Source organism: Lissotriton helveticus, chromosome 7 (genome assembly GCF_964261635.1).
Source record: "Lissotriton helveticus chromosome 7, aLisHel1.1, whole genome shotgun sequence".
NCBI lineage: Eukaryota > Metazoa > Chordata > Amphibia > Caudata > Salamandridae > Lissotriton > Lissotriton helveticus.
The window spans coordinates 172,361,195-172,381,653 of NC_136068.1; the positions used below are offsets into that span (position 1 = coordinate 172,361,195).

Sequence of the window (20,459 nt, forward strand, 5' to 3'; positions counted from 1 at the left end):
ACTGGGTGCTCCCTTGTGTCTGGACAAAGCTATACCTCTCTGAAGAGCTCTAATTAGAGCGAAACACTATCAGGGGTTGCTTTTACTAATTTCAGGTTAGCTTGAGTTGGTATTTCACTAATTCAAAGCTGTAATATTGTGCCTGGAGTGATAAATGGCTTTTGTCATTTTACAGCTCGGCAAGGACAGCACTGTACAAGTCATATGCTTAAAGGCTTTGATGTGTAAATTGCAAAAGACTTTGTCATTTTCTATCTCGGCGTGGATAGCACTGTGCTAATCCTATGCATAAAAACTTTGATAGAAAAACAGACATTTGAGGTGAGCAGATCTAGAGAGTCGCTGGTGTTGAGAGTGCTCTAACAGGGGCTGCTTTCCACCTAAACTTGAGAACTACCCAGAGTTCTCCTTTTTTGCATCCATCTATATCTATCTATCTATATCTATCTATCTATCTATCTATCAAAAAATCAAAAAATCAAAACAGGTTGCCCCAAGTGAGGATGCCACTCCGAGTTCACATCATCCAACGAGGGCCCCAGCAGAGAGCTTGCACATATCCATTTAAAAACGCAGCTCAACTCGTTTCGGGCCACTGCCCTTGTTCACGAGCCAACTGAAATGAGGGAACAGCAACTTGTTCTGATTTTGACCATCTGCTTTTAATGACAAAGTCCACCCCCCTGGGCGTGTCTTCAAACCACACTCTGCCTCAGAACCCAAGAGCCTTCTGCTAATTGCAGTCATCATCATCACCCAAGTGGGTGGTGCTGTTCGATATTTACAGTTCATAAAATACCAAGTGGGTCAATGGAATACGAAAGGTGGGTCTGCTGGATTATGTCCCCCCACTCGTTTGACGAACTCTACTCCATCGTGACACTGGGCGTTCCCAGTGCCTGGATCCGCACCGCTGCAGCGGGCCTACCTCGTGACCGAGCCTGGCCGCAAAATATCAATAAAAACAGGTAGGGGTGTAGGGGGGGGTGTATATGTGTATATGGGTGTATGTGTATATATATATATATATATATATATATATATATATATATATATATATATATATATATATATATATATATATATATATATATATCCACGCTCCTGTTGTACCATAAATCATGGGTCACTCATGAGCGGGTGCTTCAGACACGACTGTACACGCGTTTAAAATTCTGGCTCAGACTCTATTTCTTTCACCATGAAACAAAGTTCAGCACTCCAGTGGTACATGCAGGTATTTCGCCATTAGTCGCAGACAGACGCGTTTCGGGCGCGAGTCCTTCATCAGTGTTGCTGATGCAGGACTCACGTCCGAAACGCGTCTGTCTGCGACTAATGGCGAAATAAAGAAATACTAGCCTGTACCCCTGGAGTGCTGAAGTTTGTTTCATGGTGAAAGAAATGGAGTCTGAGACAAAAAATATCCATCCATCTCTCCATCTCTCACTCCTCTCCCTCTCCCTATATAGATAGATATATAGAGATATATAGATATAGATATATTACATATTTTATTTAGATTTACTTATAAATTTAAATGAGAAATCTCAAATTTTATGTGAATGTTTGAGCTCTTCTAAATTCATATGAGGCCACCAATCGGCCTTATTATATATTGATGAACTTGAAATGCTGCCACAAATTAATCTGCTATGACCAACTTACATTTTTATTCTATTTCAAATTGTCACATTTATAGAACGTTTAAAACTTCGATTTAAACACTATGCTTCTTTATTTACAAAAATTGTATAAATATTTACATAAATTGTATAAATCTGTTAATATTACTTACTTTTCTAAGTAAAGAACACCCTGACTATGCGTCACCGACCCCCAGGGATCCCCAGACGGCAGGTTAAGAACCACTGAAATAGTGTTCCAAAGTTAAATACTTCAAATACGTCAATGGTTTAATTGCAAAGTAGACACATCCGTAATCTAAACACTAATGGACAAACAGGTCTGTAAATTAGTACTTACTACTTTATGAATTGGTTTTTCAGAGGACATTTCCTGTGCAATATTTACAGGCATGGTGAAAAAAAATACACTAACTAGTACAAGATGCTTGGCAGTATGTGGTAACGTGCATTGTGCAAAAGAAGAATATAAAGACAATAACTACCAATTGCGAATACACATGACAGTCCTATAACTTTCAATTCGAGATCATTTTGCATCAGATCAGTCTCATTTAGCTTAGCTCATTATTTTATTTACTATTAAGATCTAGCCAATACCCTTGAATAGTTCACTTGCAGCTATCAATAGGCCCTCCTCAGTGACCCATTAGCCTCTCATACTGCAACATAGAGGTAAAAATATGCAGAGCGCACTCCAGTTTCCATAAGGAAAAGGACCACATTTTCCAAACATGTCGTCATTTTCAGATCAAAAAGACTGCAAATTAAACCAGCGACATTTTAAAATAAATTAAGATTGCATTTGCAAATTAAAGGCTCACTTAAAGCTCAGCTTGGAAGTTACGTTAACGGCATACTAGCTACCCAGTTATTCTTTCCAGCCGAGCACACATGTATTAACAATTTTAAAAAAAAAGAACGATATCCTAACCAGGCTAGTATAAGTCAGTAAAAAAATATATAAGCCGGGTAGAAGTTTAAGCAGTGCAGAGTGCGCTTCTAGAATATATAAATCGTACGCTTATCATTTGGAGCGAAGTGTGTAGTTTGGAAAAAGTGAAACGAAATTTGTGACCGGATAAAAACCTACAAAATAATATTTAGCTGCGTCGGGTCATCCCAAAAACTAGCCGCAAGCCATCGAACGCCCACTAGATGGCACAATATTACCAAAGTAGGAAAGTGACATTCACCTTATTCTTATTTATACATCCATCACTATAAATATATTTTATGGTCTGCCTACGAGAAAGGGAACACACACATACAATGGCATAAACCCTAAGAAAATAAACAGCCGAAATGGCAACGTAATCGAAAGTAACTGATCAAGATACAATTTAGAAATAGATCCAAGACATTGTAAAGGGGTTTCCAAAGTTCTCACATTAACAATGTGGTCAATACAGTAAAAACAACTCAAAATAATGAAGCTACGGCAGAGGATTCACTTACAGCCCATTCATGTATTACATATGCATATGTGCAAATACAATTCAAGCAGAGCGCGCCACTATGTAGTTATGGTCAGGATTACTAGCTATAATAATTCCTCATATTTGCATTCCCTAATCACTTTCCACCCACTGAAACAATCCCCCCAAAACTTTCCAGATCTTCAGCATTTTTTACTTTTTGTGATGATGGGAATTTTTGTGGTGAATTGCCAACGGAGTGCAAAGATGAAAGGGGGTCCCACAACAGATTGTTTTTCCCTACAATGTATTTTCCATAGACTTTTGTATTTAACGTAACGCTGAAAAGACTTTTAATAACCTTCCCATGAATATAAATCAGTGTCTAGATGATTCTTTTTGGTACAGCAAGTGTTGTTATGAAGTTATATGGGTCAAGAAAATTTAACTATCTGTTGTCACGTTGGTACAGCAGTACTTACGTGGTACATTTCAATGCCAAGTCCTTTTGTGATTGGCTAATGACTGCTTTTAGTAAAGTTAAAGTAAGCCATGTTTTTAGGTAGTTTGCCACTGTTCAGTGTTTCACCCTTAGATGTAAGCACAAGGGTAGGTTTTATACTTTTCCCCTAACAATTAGCACTTTAATAAAGTAGTAATATGTATGAAAACATATTTATACCTATATATATATATATATATATATATATATATATATATATATATATATATATATATATATATATAAAAAAGTAAGGAGTATTTTGGTACTGCCTCAGGATTACCGTGGAACAATTAAATTATTATTTTTTAAATGATTAGAGAAAACATCTACGGAGCCTACTGTAATAGCTTCAAATTAACATGCTATTTTCAACAACAAAAGTTCAAGTCACGCCGTTCTTCCTTAACTGCTTTAAAAATACATTAAAAGCTATAAATACATTTCACTACCTATTAACACTCTTAAAGTGGTAATAGACTGGAACAACAATAAAACCTACAACTTGCCTACATCTAAGACTAACCCAGAACACAGATAAAATGTGCTGCAAATGACACGACTGCCTTTTACCTTTGGCAAACCGCCAATAGATTATCAAATACTGCATTATGTGCATGTACTGCAGTATACCACAAACCTACCATGGTATACCGCAGCATAATATATAACTAAGAAGTTTTAAACTTTAAAACCAATTAGACTATTCACACGTACAACTAAAAATTAACATTCACACCAAATATATTTTCCTGCCACTTCACATCTACAAATTAACACATTTTGAGGATACATCTTGTTCAATTACTAAACTGCATGCCACTCCATGCTAATCAACTGTACACCAACCCACACTACTACGCTGTATGCTATTACATTCTGCGCCACTATTTTATGACACTCCACTATAAGCTAATACACTATATGCTCTTACACTCCGCTGTACAACACTACAATCTAGGTGATTTGGTCTATACGCAACTTCACTCTATAACACTACATTCTAAGCCATTTCCTCTATGCCATTCCACTGTACACCCCTGCACTGTACGCTACTCTGTACATCATCCATTCTATGGCACTATACTCTGCCACTCTACTATAAATCACTCCATGCTACAGCACTACACTGTACCGCACTACGCTACTGCGTACGTGTATGTCACTCGATGTTACGCCACTCTATGCTATTCCACTATATGCCAGTCTACCTAACTAGACTGTATGCCAGTAACACAATGTTACTCCACTCCACTCCACATTCCTATACTCTGGCATTCCACTAATAGCTACTCCACTATACCACACCGCACAACACTCCACTGTTCATCACATCACTGTCTACTACTCCACACACTAGTCTACGACAGCAAAATTTACTCTTCTACTTTACTGTACCACACTACAGCAAACTCCACAATTAAAATCTTTCTTAAATTAGAAATAAACAGTTAAACCATGTTAAAGTTAGGAAAATGTAATTATTTTTATACTAATCAAGCTCAAAATAGAAATTCTTCAGTTAGTTAAATCTTAGATTTATAAACTTATACCTTTAATTTATAATTTACGCAACAACTTCAAATTATTATAACTCATGCACCTCCATTACAGTGTAGTCAACTCGGTAGCCACACTATATTAACTAGAACTCGCACTCTACTATTCACTGTTCTCACAAAAGATAAGATTTGTAATGTCAAAACTTATTGCAAGTATTTTGCATGTTATAACTGATAATCCAAGCGTTTAGCCATGCAACACTTGATGTTGTTGCGCCATGGATATTATGCTGGATAACTAAACACTTATAAGGTCCCACAGGCGAGAACGATTGGCTATGTCAATGCTTGTTTTTATTGCCATTGTGCACGCGAAATATTTAAGTGCTGCTGAGAAACTCAGGAGTGTGAGCGTTGCGTGTGCATAACGCATGTTTCAGGATCGCTCAGCTGTGGACCTGCAGAATTTAATGATAAGGAAGGTGTACATTTTTCAGGTTTTTCTTCAAGGAACTCTGACTGATTAAGCCTTAAAGTGGCCGAGTGAAGAAAGCGCGCCATTCTGCGCAGAACTGAGATACATGTGTAGCAGCCCCTGATGACGCGCCGCCGCTGGTGAGCACAGCGGCAATGGTGAACACAAAGATAAGCACTTCAAGTAAGGCATGATACATATATTCAGTGTGCAATGACCTCGCCGCCTCTGGTCCTCAACACCACAGCAAAAACTTCCACCCTCAGACTATGCATTGCAACGGGGACATTAGCTTAAGCACACTAGTGACACGAAGTCAATACACAGCCGAGTACACAACTCCAAGGCATGGACTACTAAAGACACACGTCAGATAGAAATTCACAACACACACAACATTCAACGGTTTCTCTACCGGTAGAATCCATGCTCGTTTTCCACTTAGCTGTGTTGTACGTATCTAAGGGTAGTGCTTTAAATGGGCCGGGACTGTCAGGTACAGAGCACCTGCACTTATTTAGTACTTTTATTAGGCGAGTACCGGCACTTCTCAGAAGCAAGTAGAAACTCCGATAAAAGATACCGGCACTTCTATTTTCCCATTTCAAGCACTAAGGGACTATTGCGCTGCGACACAGGCATTTTCTTTTAAACTTGCACTTTTCCCCTTATAAATGTCATTTCTATATCTTCTGACCAAAATGCTTCAGTTATCTATAAACCCTTGAATTAGGCCCAAAATGTGCCCGCAGTAGCTGGCAATATTGCTGTCTCTCCAGCCCCACTGCTCAGGCATTCATCTGTGTTAATCTCATCGCCCATTACAGTAACAAGGGTATTATTAGCAATGTAAAAGCTTTACATGTGCAAGAACCTGTCCAAGACTGTTATTATTCCTTCCCCCTAAGCCGAGGATTGTAACACAAGTGGCTTCAGGTAAATGTCTCAGCCGTGGATCATTACACGAGTAAATTGGCAAACCTTTGAAAGAGTACAAATACAGTCAACCTCCAAGCACCCTGGGCTTGGGGAGTGGACCCTTTGACGAGGTCGGAGGGCCTCCCGCTGTGCTTGGCATCTGTCCTGATGTCCTCACAGATAAGTGGTTCACACTTGTAATCAGCAGAGTGCTGCAGCAACTTGGCGCTGATTAGATTTGTCAGCGAAAGGTTTCAATTTTCGTATGCAAAAATTGAGAAAATGTGTCAATTGTATTAAAAGCTGGCGGATTCGCACTTGTTGCTTCCCCAATTACTGTATCCAGACATTATGTCGCATATCACTGCATCGTTTTCATGGATATGGATTCAGCATTCACATTGTGCAATTGTAATGTGGTTCATATGTCCACGTATGGTTTACATACTGCCAAACATAATGGAAAGAAATAATAAATTAACCCACTAATTAAGTTTGTGAGATGAAGTTTTTTGGGTGGGAAAAACTGCACAGAAGGGAAATAAAAATTGTTGCTCGAGACTAAATGCCAGTGTTGGCCACAGGGTGGCAGCGTTCAATAAGAACAACAGTCTTTGAGAGCGATTTTGCGCTCTATGGTGTTGAGAGCGAGGTAATGAGGAAGAAAGAACGGAGGACACCAGGGTGAACAGCAAGAGGTAAGTGTTGCTTTACTATGTGAGTGGCCACAACACTTTAATCTTTAGAAGAAAACAAAATTGCTGGCAGAAGTATTTCTCGGTGTTCTCGCAACACAGGCAGAGTGATTAATAATAGACGCGCTCGTGAGAAGACGCGATATCTCTGGCGGTGGCACAGAGCGCAGGCTCTAAAGAACAATGCAGGAGAATGGCGCCGGCAAATGTGCAATGAAACGTAGCGCGAGCTCTAAGATGAGCTGTGAAGAACAATAATGGAAAGCGTGGCAGACGGCAGGCATGAGCACTAATGAAGCAGTTAGAGGCATACACACGAGGCGAGCATAACGGACAGCTTGCTGTAAACGTAAAAAAAAAAAAACACGGCAAGGCAAGATGACGGCTAAGAAGAGCAGTAAAAATGACAACTAGTGTGACATGGCAGACGGCAGGCACGAACAGCTGAAAGGCAGTACAGTTTAATCAGCACATGGCAAACGCGCAAACGATCATAAAGGCAGCTTGTAGTAATTAACAAGCAATGGCCGCGCGGCCGTGAAACGGACACGGCCGCGCGGCGCGAAAGTCAGATGGCAGCTGTGCATGTCGCTTGAGCGCGTGACAGCAAGCTGGTGGCCGGCTAAAGTAGCACTTTTAAAAGCCAGCTACTAAATGTCTCGTCAGTTCAGCGCATGCACTAGACCTAAAAATAAAGTAATATACATTTAAAGGTGGTCCATAAATTATAAATTTAACGTACATGTATAACTGAAGAATTTCAAATGTTTGTGTACCTATGTATGGTTTGTTTAAAAAGAATAACCTTTCTAACTATTACAAAGATTTAACCATTGATTTTTATATTAACTGTGCATTAAAAATAAAAATACAAAAAATTGAAATCATAGCGTTTACTATGAACAAGGCCACCCACGCCTGTGGCCAAAATACATCTTGTTCACAGTAAACCCTAACCATGCAATTCTGAATGACTGTTTTAAACTTGTCTCGAGATATATAGATATAGAAATGGTTACTGTATTTTGGGGGGTAAACCTCCCTACATAACACTTTATTATATGAAACTTACATTTCAGATTACTGTAGGGAAAAAATAACCAGAAAGTAAGGCATGAATACGAAATAGTAAGCAGCAATCCTTGGAAGAGTTATGGTTTGCACATTTGTTTTACCTCTTTTTTTTTTTTTAGAACAAAATCTATTTTGTATTTAGATCTGGCAGCAGACCTTCCTGAGGCGGAAGCCGGGAAGGCTGCGGCGCTGTATTTTAAAATTGTGACTCAGTTTTTAAAAATTGTGATTGCACATTGTGATTTTAGACTTTGTGGTTCTTCGCCGTGTACTATATTGTGTTGTGGACTCTAGCACACCACTTTAGAGGTGCACCTACTTGCTGCTATTGACAGGGCGCACCCCTCCCCTACAGACCGCGCAGCCGACTCATCGCTGCGCGGAGGTTTCCTCGCATCCAGCCGCCATCTTGGGGGAACTGGAGGGTTGGCGGTACAGCTGCCTGGCCCCTCCCGCCCTCACCGGTATTTAGTCTGCGCTGCTCTCCCTCGCGCACTAGATCTGGCAGCAGACCTTCTTGAGGCGGAAGCTGGGAAGGCTGCGGCGCTGTATTTTAAAATTGTGACTGTTTTTAAAAATTGTGATTGCACATTGTGATTTTAAACTTTGTGGTTCTTCGCCGTGTACTATATTGTGTTGTGGACTCTAGCACACCACTTTAGAGGTGCACCTACTTGCTGCTATTGACAGGGCGCACCCCTCCCCTACAGACCGCGCAGCCGACTCATCGCTGCCGCGGAGGTTTCCTCGCATCCAGCCGCCATCTTGGGGGAAATGGAGGGTTGGCGGTACAGCTGCCTGGCCCCTCCCACCCTGCCCATCTAGATATGGCCGCCTATTCTCGGCCGCGCAGCGGGCGCGCCGGTGGCGCGCCAAAGGCGAGCCCGTCTGCGCCCGTCCGCGGCCATGACGCGGCCGGGGCCGGTCCCCCTGCCCGACTCACCAGCGATACCACCGCGATATATACTCGCTCTGAGCTGATGTCCCTGAGACCTTCCCCATGTTCGTCCTGCCCCTGGCCTATTCCAGATGCTTGGAGCCAGGAATACGTATGTGGAGTCTGCCATTTCTCCTTCCCATCCTTCGACACTTAGTCCGGCCCACGCTCAGAGTCCCGCCTCCACTCATGGAGTCTGTCCTTCTTTGACCCTTAGAGCAGCGCTGGTCAATTGTAGATCATTAGGGCAAACATGCCATTGACATCTGGCAGTCCCTTCGGGACAACAATTGGGATCTATTTTTCTTAACAGAAACCTGGTTGAATGATACCACGAATCCCATCATCACCCTTGCCCTTCCGGAGGGTTATAGTATCATTTGCGCCAATAGACCTAATGGTAAACATGGGGGTGGCGTTGCCTTAATCCATAAATCTAAATGGACGGCTACCTTCCCTCTTTACGATCAAATTGACTGCATAGAAGGACTGCCTTTTAGTGTTCAAATATCCCCGTCCACCTCCTGCTCGGGAATACTGATCTACCGTCCCCCCCATTCCAACACCTCACACCTGCCGACTTTGGCGGATTATATTATTCAGCTCAGCACACGCTATGCCAACTTCACTGCTCTAGGGGACTTTAATCTCCACGTAAATGAGGAATCTTGCCCGCACAGCAAAAACTTTGTTTCTACGCTGGCGGCCTGCAATCTAGCCCAAAAAATAGTTCTACCTACGCACAAAGCGGGACATACACTAGATTTGATCTGTTCCAATTTGCCAAATATTCTGACAGCTTCCCCTATTCCGGTATTTTGGTCAGATCATTTCCTCATCCCCTTTGAGATTGATATTCCTTGTTTCATCAGGCCTATTATCACTCCCAAGGCATCAGGCAGAAATTGGAGCCGCATTACCCTAGAAACGCTCCAGGAATACTTAAAAAACTCACAACCCATCCCATCGTCTGACCCAGATAGGGGTATTGACCATCTGGACGCCTGGATCGGTCAGGCCCTAGAGGCTCTGGCCCCTCTGAAACCCATCAAAACCAATAGGGCTGCACCATCAGCACCTTGGTATTCCGACGAGCTTCGTCAGAAAAAAGCCTCTTGTAAATCTCTCGAACGATCCTGGAGGCAGAATTACTCCCTGGGTAGTAAAACCACCTATAACACAGCCCTCAAAGAATACCGTAGACTGATCGAGGAGCACAAAAGGGATTATCTGGCCTCTAGAATTAAACAAGCTAGCAATGGCGCAAGGGAGATTTTTAGCATAGTCAGATCTTTTACAGACCCTAACGCGCTGATTCGGACTCAGCCTGCCTCCCAGTCCCTGTGTGACAAACTCTCGCAATTCTTTGAGGAAAAAATTGAGAATATCTACACCTCCTTCCCTATCTCTAATAGTGAAGGATTGGAGTAGGGACCCACCACTCACACTTTACAGACTTCCGCCTTGCTAGAATTTGCAGACATTTCTGAAGCCGACTCTATGGTAGAATTACTTAAATGTAAATCTGGTTCACCAAATGACCCGTGGCCAGCCAAACAATATAAGAAACTAGCAGCCTTGCTCAATCCCTACCTGAACCATATTTGGAACGAATCCTTGCGAACGGGTAGACTCCCCGCCAAATGGAAGCATGCTTCCCTGGTCCCTATCCTGAAGAAGCCCAATTTAGATCCTGATAATCCCAGTAACTACAGGCCCATTTCCCTTCTGCCCGCTCCAGCTAAGATCCTGGAAAAATTGGTACACTCCCAGCTTGCGAACTACATTGAATCCAATGGGCTCCTGCATGACTCTCAGCACGGCTTTCGGTCGGGCCACAGCACGGAGTCAGCCCTAATTGAAATGGCTGACTCGGTGAGATGGACGTTGGACCGGGGGTCGAGGGCGGTGTTAGTGCTGCTGGATCTCTCAGCAGCATTTGACACCGTCTCTCATAAGATCTTGCTGAGAAGGCTGGGGGACCTGGGTATAGGCGGTGTTGTGTTGAAGTGGCTCTCTTCTTATCTTTGCGACCGCACGCAGCAGGCATATACCTCTCCTTATACCTCTCCTTATACCTCCTCCGCTAGACCACTCAAATGGGGAGTCCCTCAAGGCTCATCCCTGAGCCCGCTTTTGTTCAATGCTTACTTCACCCCCCTGGCTAGACTGATTGCGCAAACTGGGATTAAATCCACCTCCTATGCTGACATTCAGCTACTTTTTACCTTTGATGCACCTTCTGCCTCTGCCTTTGATCCGTTGAAATCCTGTCTCAGGGATATCTCCAGTTGGATGGACTCCAACTCCCTCCGACTCAATGCAGGAAAGACGGAGATCCTGTTTTTTAATTCACCGTCCCCTCTGGATTCCAGTCTGTGGTGGCCTGAGGATCTGAGCCAAGCCCCCACGGCCAAAGACTCTGTGAGAAATTTGGGAGTGCGCTGGGATAACCATCTTAGTTTTAATGCCCAGGTTCAAACAGTAGCAGCATCCTGCTTTGCAAAGATAAAGACTATTAACCGGCTTATTAACTATCTGCCGGTGGACTGCCGTAAGACTGTGGTCCAAGCATTGATAACATCTCATCTTGACTACGCCAATGCGCTATACCTTGGTATCACAGCAGGTTTATGTCAAACTACAGACTGTCCAAAATGCTGCCGCCCGGCTGGTGGAGAGAATTCCTGCTAGACATCACATTTCCCCACATCTCCGTAAACTGCATTGGTTACTCATTGCTAAGAGATGCGTATTCAAGGCCATGACTCTGGCTTTTCGAGCTTCTAAGGGTAATGGTTCGGCCCATTTGAAAAGAACTCTGCGGCCGTATGCCAATACCAGGACACTGCGCTCTAACTCCCTACTTCTCCTCTCAACTCCCAGATTCAAACGAACTCGGGCTGGAGGGAAAACATTTGAGGTTTGTGCCACTCAGTGTTGGAACAAGCTTCCGATTACCCTACGTGCCTGCCAAACAGAACCGGCATTCCGAAAGTCTCTTAAGACCCACCTTTTCTCCATGTAATGCGCTTTTCTCTACGCTCCCTGTTCCCAGATCTATCAGCGCCGGGACGCCCTGTTGGGGCAGCTGTGCGCTTTATAAAATACACAAATAAATAAATTTGTTTTACCTCTATTTTTTTTTTTTTTTTTTTTAGAACAAAATATATTTTGGGGGTAATCATTCTAGCGTTCTATAGACTTACCACAACAGAAACTCACTAAAATCCAGTTCTCTCTGGAAAGAGCTTCACTAACCTGGAAATAAAATAAGAAAAACAATATAAAAATACTAACCTCTTATTGAGATATGCAAACACATTATGAATCAGCTCCTTTAAATATAAACTGCTTACCTGTGCTCAAAAAGCATCCTCAGTACATCCGAATGTTGTGTACAGCGGGCATAGCTATCTTTACTTTAAATACACATCCTGTATAAAAATAAAAGATGCTTTACTTTCTTCTATGGAGTCTTAACACTGAATAATCTTCATAACTAAATAAATCTAACAAAAAGCATGTGGCACCCTACCTATTTTAAAAGGTCTATCAACACAACAAACTTGATGCACACCACCACTGTATTATTCTACAAGCCTGTGTCCTAGTACTGTGGCAGGTAACGTGCGTCTCACCAAGCTAATGTCTTTCTAATGATACATTGTGACCTCACTGGAAAATTAAGTCACCGGTGATCTCACACTAAAATACGACTCCGCTCTCGGGCGAGTGATAAGTGCAATTTGCATATGAATAGCAAAAGTCCTAGATTGCATACAAATCAGATATAAACCAGAAAACTATCTCCTACCAAACACTTGCTTGGAATTTATTGCAACGCCCCATTGATCATGCTTAATAATACAATGTGCTTTCAATAAGAGAAAGTAACCCATCTCTTATCAAAATTCCTCACAGTAGCGCTGGAAAAAAAAATCAGACTAAACTGTGATGACAAAAATTGACACTTCAACCTAAGAAATAATGAATCAATTGAAAATCACTATAGATGATTTTAAGTTATTTTAAAATCACTGGGGTAAGTTGCATGTTGTGGCACACAGGAGTTCAAACAGACATGAGGCATAATATTAACACAGGGTGGAGCACAGCTCATCACATAAGAAATGCGTTACCTGTAACTGCAGTTATCCAGTATTGGTATCTTTCATAGATTCACATGCCTGAATCATTCCCCGTCATCGGGGTGGGAGTCACCGGTATATAAAAACAGTAATGTCATAAAGACATACATACTAATAGGCCAGAGGCCACACATTAGTAACCTATCCAAGTCCTTTTGTAAAAAGGACCAAACTTTGGCCAGGAGCCAATCAGCTACTACCACCCTCTAGAACCTTTCTGGAAGGAGCCCTAGTCCCTCAGATTTTCGTAAGGACAGTGCTAAGTAGTACCTACTGAGAGAACTAAGGTGAGCCCTTCCAGGGGAGGTGGGTGGGTTGCATGTGAATCTATGAAAGATACCAATACTGGATAACTGCAGTTACAGGTAAGTAACGCATTTCTTATCCAGTATTATGGGTATCTTTCATAGATTCACATGCCTGAATCAGAGTAGCAAGCAATAGGCAGCACATTTCGCGTAATATAGCATGTAAGACACCTGATAACTTATCAATAGTGCAAAGCAATAAACTGCAAACAGAAGCAGGATAAGAAATGTGCAATTAGGTAATAGGAAAGGTGGAATGAAAGGAAGAAGGCTCACCTCTAATGAAATAGATGACGGAGCACCGCCTGACCCACTGCAGCATCCTTCATAAGTTCTGAATCCAAGCAGTAGTGCTTGGTGAACGTATGTGGTGTCTTCCATGTGGCCGCTCTGCAAATGTCGACAATGGGCACCCCAGAAAAGAGCGCCATGGAGGTGGAAACCGCTCTAGTGGAATGAGCCCGAACCTTGGAGGGCAGAGGATGTCCCGCCTGCTGATGGCAGAAGGCAATGGCCGCAGAGATCCATCTTGTGGAGTAGTGTGGCTCACTGGTTAGAGGATGCAGGCCTGAGAGCAGAAGTCAGCCTGGGACCAGGGTTCAATTCCCAACGCGGCAGGGTCGTGGACCTTGGTCAGCGGACTCGATAATTCTCGCTTCGGTGCTTACTCTAATCAGGGGTTCCACTCGGCAACTCTGGGCATTAGCTTGCCTAATCTCCACAACGGCCCCACCAATTCCGGGGATGCCTGGCTCCACCTTGGGGACTCCCAGCAAGGGACCATCCCACAGGGAAAGCCAGGACGGGTTCCCCAGAGTTATACAGCGCCGGGACGCCCCGTTGCTGGGGCAGCTGTGCGCTTTACAAGTATACTACATTTACATTTACATTGAAATGCTCTGCTTTGACAGTGGTAGGCCCTTCCTGGGCCTGCTGAAGGCAATAAACAATTGGTTGGACTTGCGAAATTGTTCCGTTCTATGAATGTAGAATTTTAGACATCTTTTCAGATCTAAGGAATGTAGAGACCTCTCAGCTGCTGAAGATGGATTAGGGAAGAAGGATCTCAGGACAATAGGTTCGTTTAGATGAAAAGTTGACGGAACCTTTGGTATGAATTTGGGGTTAGTTCGTAGAATAACCCTGTCCTGTTTGAACTGAAGAAACGGGTCTTGAATGGAGAACGCCTGCAGTTCACTCACTCTTCTTGCCGACGTGAGAGCCAGCAAAAGAGCTGTCTTCCATGACAAGTATTTGAGATCTGCTTTATCCATTGGCTCCAAGGGGTGTTTCATTAATTGAGCCAAGACCACATTGAGTTGCCATGTAGGTGGTAAAGGTTTTATTGGAGGGTAAGTCCTGAATAAGCCTTTCAGAAACTGCTTGACCAGTCTATTGGACCATAGGGAAATTCCAGACGAGGAGCGCCTGAAACTAGATATGGCTGCCAGGTGGACTTTGATTGAGGCATGGGCCAATCCCGAGTTGGCCAGGTGAAGCAGGTATGGCAAAAGTTGAGCCGGAGATGACGAGAATGGGTGCAGGTTGTTAGCTTTACACCACAAACAGAATCTTTTCCACTTAAGGGAATACGTTTTGATGGTACTGTCAGCCCGGGCTAAGACAACTCTGCAGTCCTGAGGACTATCTAAGTCCTGGAACTCTCTGAACTCAGGAGCCAAGCCGATAATCTGAGAGATGTCGGATCTGGATGTTGGACTTGCCCCTGGTTCATAGTGAGGAGATGCGGGTAAGGCCTGAATGGAATCGGAGGCTCCAGTGACAGAATGTGTAGTTCTATAAACCAGTGTTGGTGCGGCCACGCTGGGGCTATCAGGATCAGGGTGCAACGCTCCGCTTTCAGTTTCCGGATGACACTGGGGATCAGGGGGAAATGGAGGAAAAGCGTAAGCAAAGACGTTGCACCATGCCATCAAAAATGCATCCCCGAGAGATCCTTTCTGGGGATGCCAACTTGCATAATGTTGGCATTTTGCGTTGATCTTCGTCGCAAATAGATCCAGTTGAGGTCTGCCCCATCGGGAGAACACTGTGTCGAGAGCATGTTGGTCGAACTCCCACTCGTGACAAATGGACCGTTGCCTGCTTAGTGAGTCCGCCAGGGTGTTGTCCGCTCCTGGGACATACTCCGCTCTCAGCGAAATGTTGTGTTGGAGTAGCCACTCCCAAATTCGCTGTGATTCTTGAGATAATGTCATGGATCGAGTTCCCCCTTGCTTGTTTAAATAGTACATTGTGGTGGTGTTGTCCGTCCTCACAAGCACTGGGAGTTCCAGATCCGAGGCAGGAATGCTCGAAGTGCCAGGTATACTGCCCTCAGCTCGAGCAGGTTGATGTGGAGCTGTTTTTCTGCCAGCGACCACTGACCATGAATTTGAAGTTCCTGCAGGAACGCACCCCATCCTTCCAATGATGCATCCGTTGTTATCACTTGTGGGGAGATTGGAAGTAAGAATGGAAGGCCCTGGTTTAGGTTTTTTGTTTGAAGCCACCAGTGCAGGGCCTTCACCATGAACTGAGTGATCCTGATCAGATCGTCGAAGGATCCCATACACTGGATCCAATGAAAGGATAACACCTCCTGTAAGCGATGCATACGGAGTCGTCAGTGTGGTATTAGGAGGATATTGGAGGACATCATTCCTAGTAACGACTTGAAAAGTCGCACCTTGATGGTCTTGACCTGAATGAGGGCTGCAAGAGACCTCAGTTTGACCTGACGCTCTTCTGACGGGAAGGCCTTCTCCTGATACGTGTCCCAAGTTGCTCCCAGGAAAGTGAGGCGTTGAGAGGGCTGCAATGCTGACTTTTCCTGGTTGAGCGTAAGCCCCAGGCTCTCGAAGAGCTGAAGACAAGCGTTGGAAGATCCTCTTACGCCTTTTAGAGTAGGAGACGATGAGCCAATCGTCCAGGTAAGGGAATACCTGGTGATGGTGTTGTCGAAGGTACGCTGCCACTGGAGACAGGCATTTTGTAAAGATGCGTGGCGCCGACTTTAGGCCAAATGATAACACTCTGAATTGGTAGTGTCTGCCTGCCGCTACAAACCTTAGGTATTGGCGGTGACTTTTGTGGATGAGTATGTGAAAATAGGCGTCCTGGAGGTCTAAGGACACCATGAAGTCTTTGGAATTGAGTAGTTGTAACACCTCCTGAATGGATACCATACGGAACGATTGTTTTTTGAGGTATCCATTGAGGTTTCTTAGATCCAATATAGGTCTCCATTTCTTCTCCTTTTTCCGTATTAGGAAGAATCGGGAATAGAATCCTTTCCCCCTTTGACCTCTCAGAACTCTTTCTACGGCTCTTTTCTGGAGCATTAGTGAAAGTTCCGCTTGAAGGAGATGCAGATTCTTGTGCTGTATAGGACCTGGAGGGGTTCGAAGGAGGAGTTTCCACGAACTCCAAAGTATGGCCGAAACGAACAAGTTGCAGGACCCAACAATCCGTCGTTATTTTTTGCCAATTGTGTAGGAAGTGGGAAATCTTTCCTCCAACTACGTAATGTGGAGAAGAAGTGGAGGCCTGTAGGTGAAAGAAGTCATTGTCTTCTGGTATCCTTCTTACCTCCCCTCCCTCGAAAAGAAGACTTATTGTACGAGGACTGGCCTTGTTGCTGTCTCTGTTGGTATTGAGGCTTGTATTGCTGGGACGAGCCGTAGGAGGATTTGTATCCCTGATCGCCACCTCTTGTCTGATGGCCTCTTCCTCTGGAGCCCCGAAAGGAAGTATTTCTGAACTGGGGGGTACCCAATGATTTTGCGGTCTCCGTATCTTTCTTGATACCCTGTAGCATTTCATCAATATGCTCCCCAAAGAGCAAGTCTCCATTAAACGGCATGTCCAGTATTTTGGACTGTACCTCAGGCCGGAAGGATGTAGACTTAAGCCATCCTTGGCGTCTAAGGACCGCTGCCCCCGCTAGCTGCCGAAATCCTGTTGAGGCGATATCCATCACCACGTCAATCATTTCCGAGGCGGACCGCTCTCCCTCAAGGAGGATCTTCTTTACCTCTTCTTTCTGCTCTTCTGGCAGTGTGCCTAGATATGGGGCAACATCCGCCCACATCTGGCGATTGTAAGGCCCTAGAAGCGCTAGCGAGTTTGCCGCCCTGACCGTACGGGCCGACATCGACGAGAATCTCTTCCCGATGTTATCCAGTTTACGGCCCTCCTTGTCCAGAGGCGCCGTCAGCGTAGCAGCTGGGTTGTTGGATTTCCGCTGCGCAGCTTGGGTGATAACGGAGTCCGGTTTGGTATGGCCTGTTAGGCATGCCAGAGCTGAATCTGGGGCCTTATACTTTTTATCAAGCCTGATCGGCACTGGTTGCAAAGATGAGGGGTTTTTCATTATCTTTATCCCTTGGTCCTTGATGTAATCGATAATAGGGATTGACCGAACCGTCTTCTTGAACGGCTCTTTGAAGTCATATAGGAAGCAATCCTGAGGCTGCGTGGTCATCTCTATTTTGAACCTCGCTGCTGCTCTCCACGACATTATGAAATCCCCCGATATCTTTTGGGGGTGAATCCGCCTGAGCCTGGTCTGGGGAAGCCGGACGTTCAATGACATATTCGTCCCACTCGTCATCCTGTATTTCACCTTCCTCCTGTTGACCTTCTTCGTCTTCTCCTACTGCTTCCACCTCCTCTTCATCAGAAGACGGTAGAGGAGGCAAAGTCACAGGGTCCTGGTGAATGACCAGTGGTGGCGGTCTAGGGCGAGGAAGAGGAGCTGGTGACACAAGAGTTTGAGGCACCACTGAAGGAGGCGGAGTAGGCGGAAACCGCTGCTTGTAGTCCGTTATGACGAATTGAAGGTCCGTGACTATTGAGGCCGGGAGGCACACCATAGGCTGCGGAGGCGGTTGATATTCCTCCTGGCATGGCACTTCTGCCTGACCAAGGTCTTCATAGTCCGAAATCTCTTGGACCTTTACATTGAGTTGTGAAGGACTTGTTGCAGTGTGGAACAAGGCCCCATCATCAGAATCCTCAGTCTCCAGAAAGTGGACCGGCAGCAGTGGCTGGACCTTGCTAAGAGATGTAGTCTCTGGCGTCAGCGTACGCGTTGACATCTTGAAGTGTGTATAAATACACTTCAGCTTAGGAGATTCCTCCATCGACGGGGTGGTCATCGCGGTGGGATGCTGTCAGCTACAGCAGACATCTCTGTAGTCTTCGTCGATGACGGTAGCGTCGTCGACGATGGCTTAGTCGACACTGGTGCTGCCGTCGACGGCTTCGTCGACGGCTTCGTCGATGGCTTCGCCGACGATGACATCGACGAGGTTGTCGTCAACGTCGATGGGACCTTAGTCGACGTCGATGGGATCTTCGCCGACTACGATGGGACCTTCGTCGACGACAATGATTTTGACTTCGTCGACGCTGAAACTATCAACGACAGAAGCGTCGTCGACGCTTTTTTGACAGGAATTATTGAGGAAATCGACCTACCCGTCGACGACGAAGCGGAGGTAGTTGTCGACAAGGTGGTGAAGGTTAAAGCTGTCGTCGTAGAGATGGTTACTGTCGACGCTGTCACAGGCAAGGCAGAAGACACCAGCACAGGCTTCTTAAAGGTGGTTTCCTGAAGAGAAGTCTTAATTGTCATTGCCCTTGGAGGATCCTCTGAAGAGTTTGTCGTCTTCTTTTGAGGTGGCACATCAGACGGACCTGGAGATGTCTGTCTTGGCCTTTTGGCTGAGGAGTGTGAGCTCCTGAAGGAACACTCGCTCTCACCTGAGGAGACTGTTTGATCCTTGTCCTTTAGTCTCTGAAGCCACAGGAGCAGGCGACCTTCTCTGTCTTTTAAAGTCTTGACAGAGAAAGTGCGGTAGACCTTACAATCCTTGGCAGAATGTTCAGGATAGAGACAGTAGAGGCAGTCTTCATGTTTGTCATCCACGAGCAGTCTCAGCTTACTACACGAGGCACAGGGTCTAAAGAGCCCTTTTTTAGGAGTGGTAGACATAGCTGTTCTAGCACTCCTTCACAAGAATAATCTATAAGAGAAAAATATGCAAATAATCCAAAAATACCAGAAAACTGAGCAGAGCTCAGGGGAGACTCCCTTAGCACAGCGTGCGGTAGAAAATCTGAGGGACTAGGGCTCCTTCCAGGAAGGTTTTAGAGGGTGGTAGTAGCTGATTGGCTCCTGGCCAAAGTTTGGTCCTTTTTACAAAAGGACTTGGATAAGTTACTATTGTGAGGCCTCTGGCCTATTAGTATGTATATGTCTTTATGACATTACTGTTTTTATATACCGGTGTCTCCCACCCCGACGACTGAGAATGATTCAGGCATGTGAATCTATGAAAGATACCCATAATACTGGATAATGGATGGTACACATAACATGTAATTTGTTGCACTTTCAGGGTGCATACGCATAAGCTGCATTTTTTGTGTTTTCGTGGGTTTGTAGACTTGCTAAGGAATGGATGTGTGCTTCACTGATCACTCAGACCAGTGTGGTGGCATGAGCTGGTTTGCATTCTTTGAAGTGGGTGGAGTGGAATCTGAATCCAAAAATTGCAGATTACACACAGAGTAAGTTTCCCATACAGTCATATCATCCGTTTGAAAGGCCCATGGTTTGAATGGCTACTGTTCCGTTTATTATTGAACCAGCTTCTGCTAATCTTGTTAACTCTATAAAATGAGACAAACAATGGCTTCCAACTCTCTAAAATATGGCCACAATAAATATATTTTAATCAGCATGAAAAGCATAAAAAATCTTTATTGAAACTCGTTATTTCTGCACACATTCTGGAGGTAAAAATTTAGGAACAATGAAAATG

General features: G+C 44.4%; 1 protein-coding gene across 5 annotated transcripts in view; it reads right to left on the reverse strand.

Moving 5' to 3' along the window:
• Nucleotides 1-20,459, reverse strand: part of NCOA3 (nuclear receptor coactivator 3) — a 551,775-nt gene that overhangs the window by 325,016 nt on the left and 206,300 nt on the right. For 3 of the 5 annotated variants that reach the window (XM_078651866.1, XM_078651868.1, XM_078651870.1), the window contains exons 3-4: nucleotides 12,527-12,604; nucleotides 12,377-12,428 (exon numbers count right to left, since the gene is read on the reverse strand). The exons of the other annotated variants lie outside the window; for them this stretch is intronic. The gene's annotated coding sequence lies outside the window, so the exon portion shown is untranslated. The remainder of the gene's footprint in view (nucleotides 1-12,376; nucleotides 12,429-12,526; nucleotides 12,605-20,459) is intronic. 5 annotated transcript variants of the gene reach the window in all.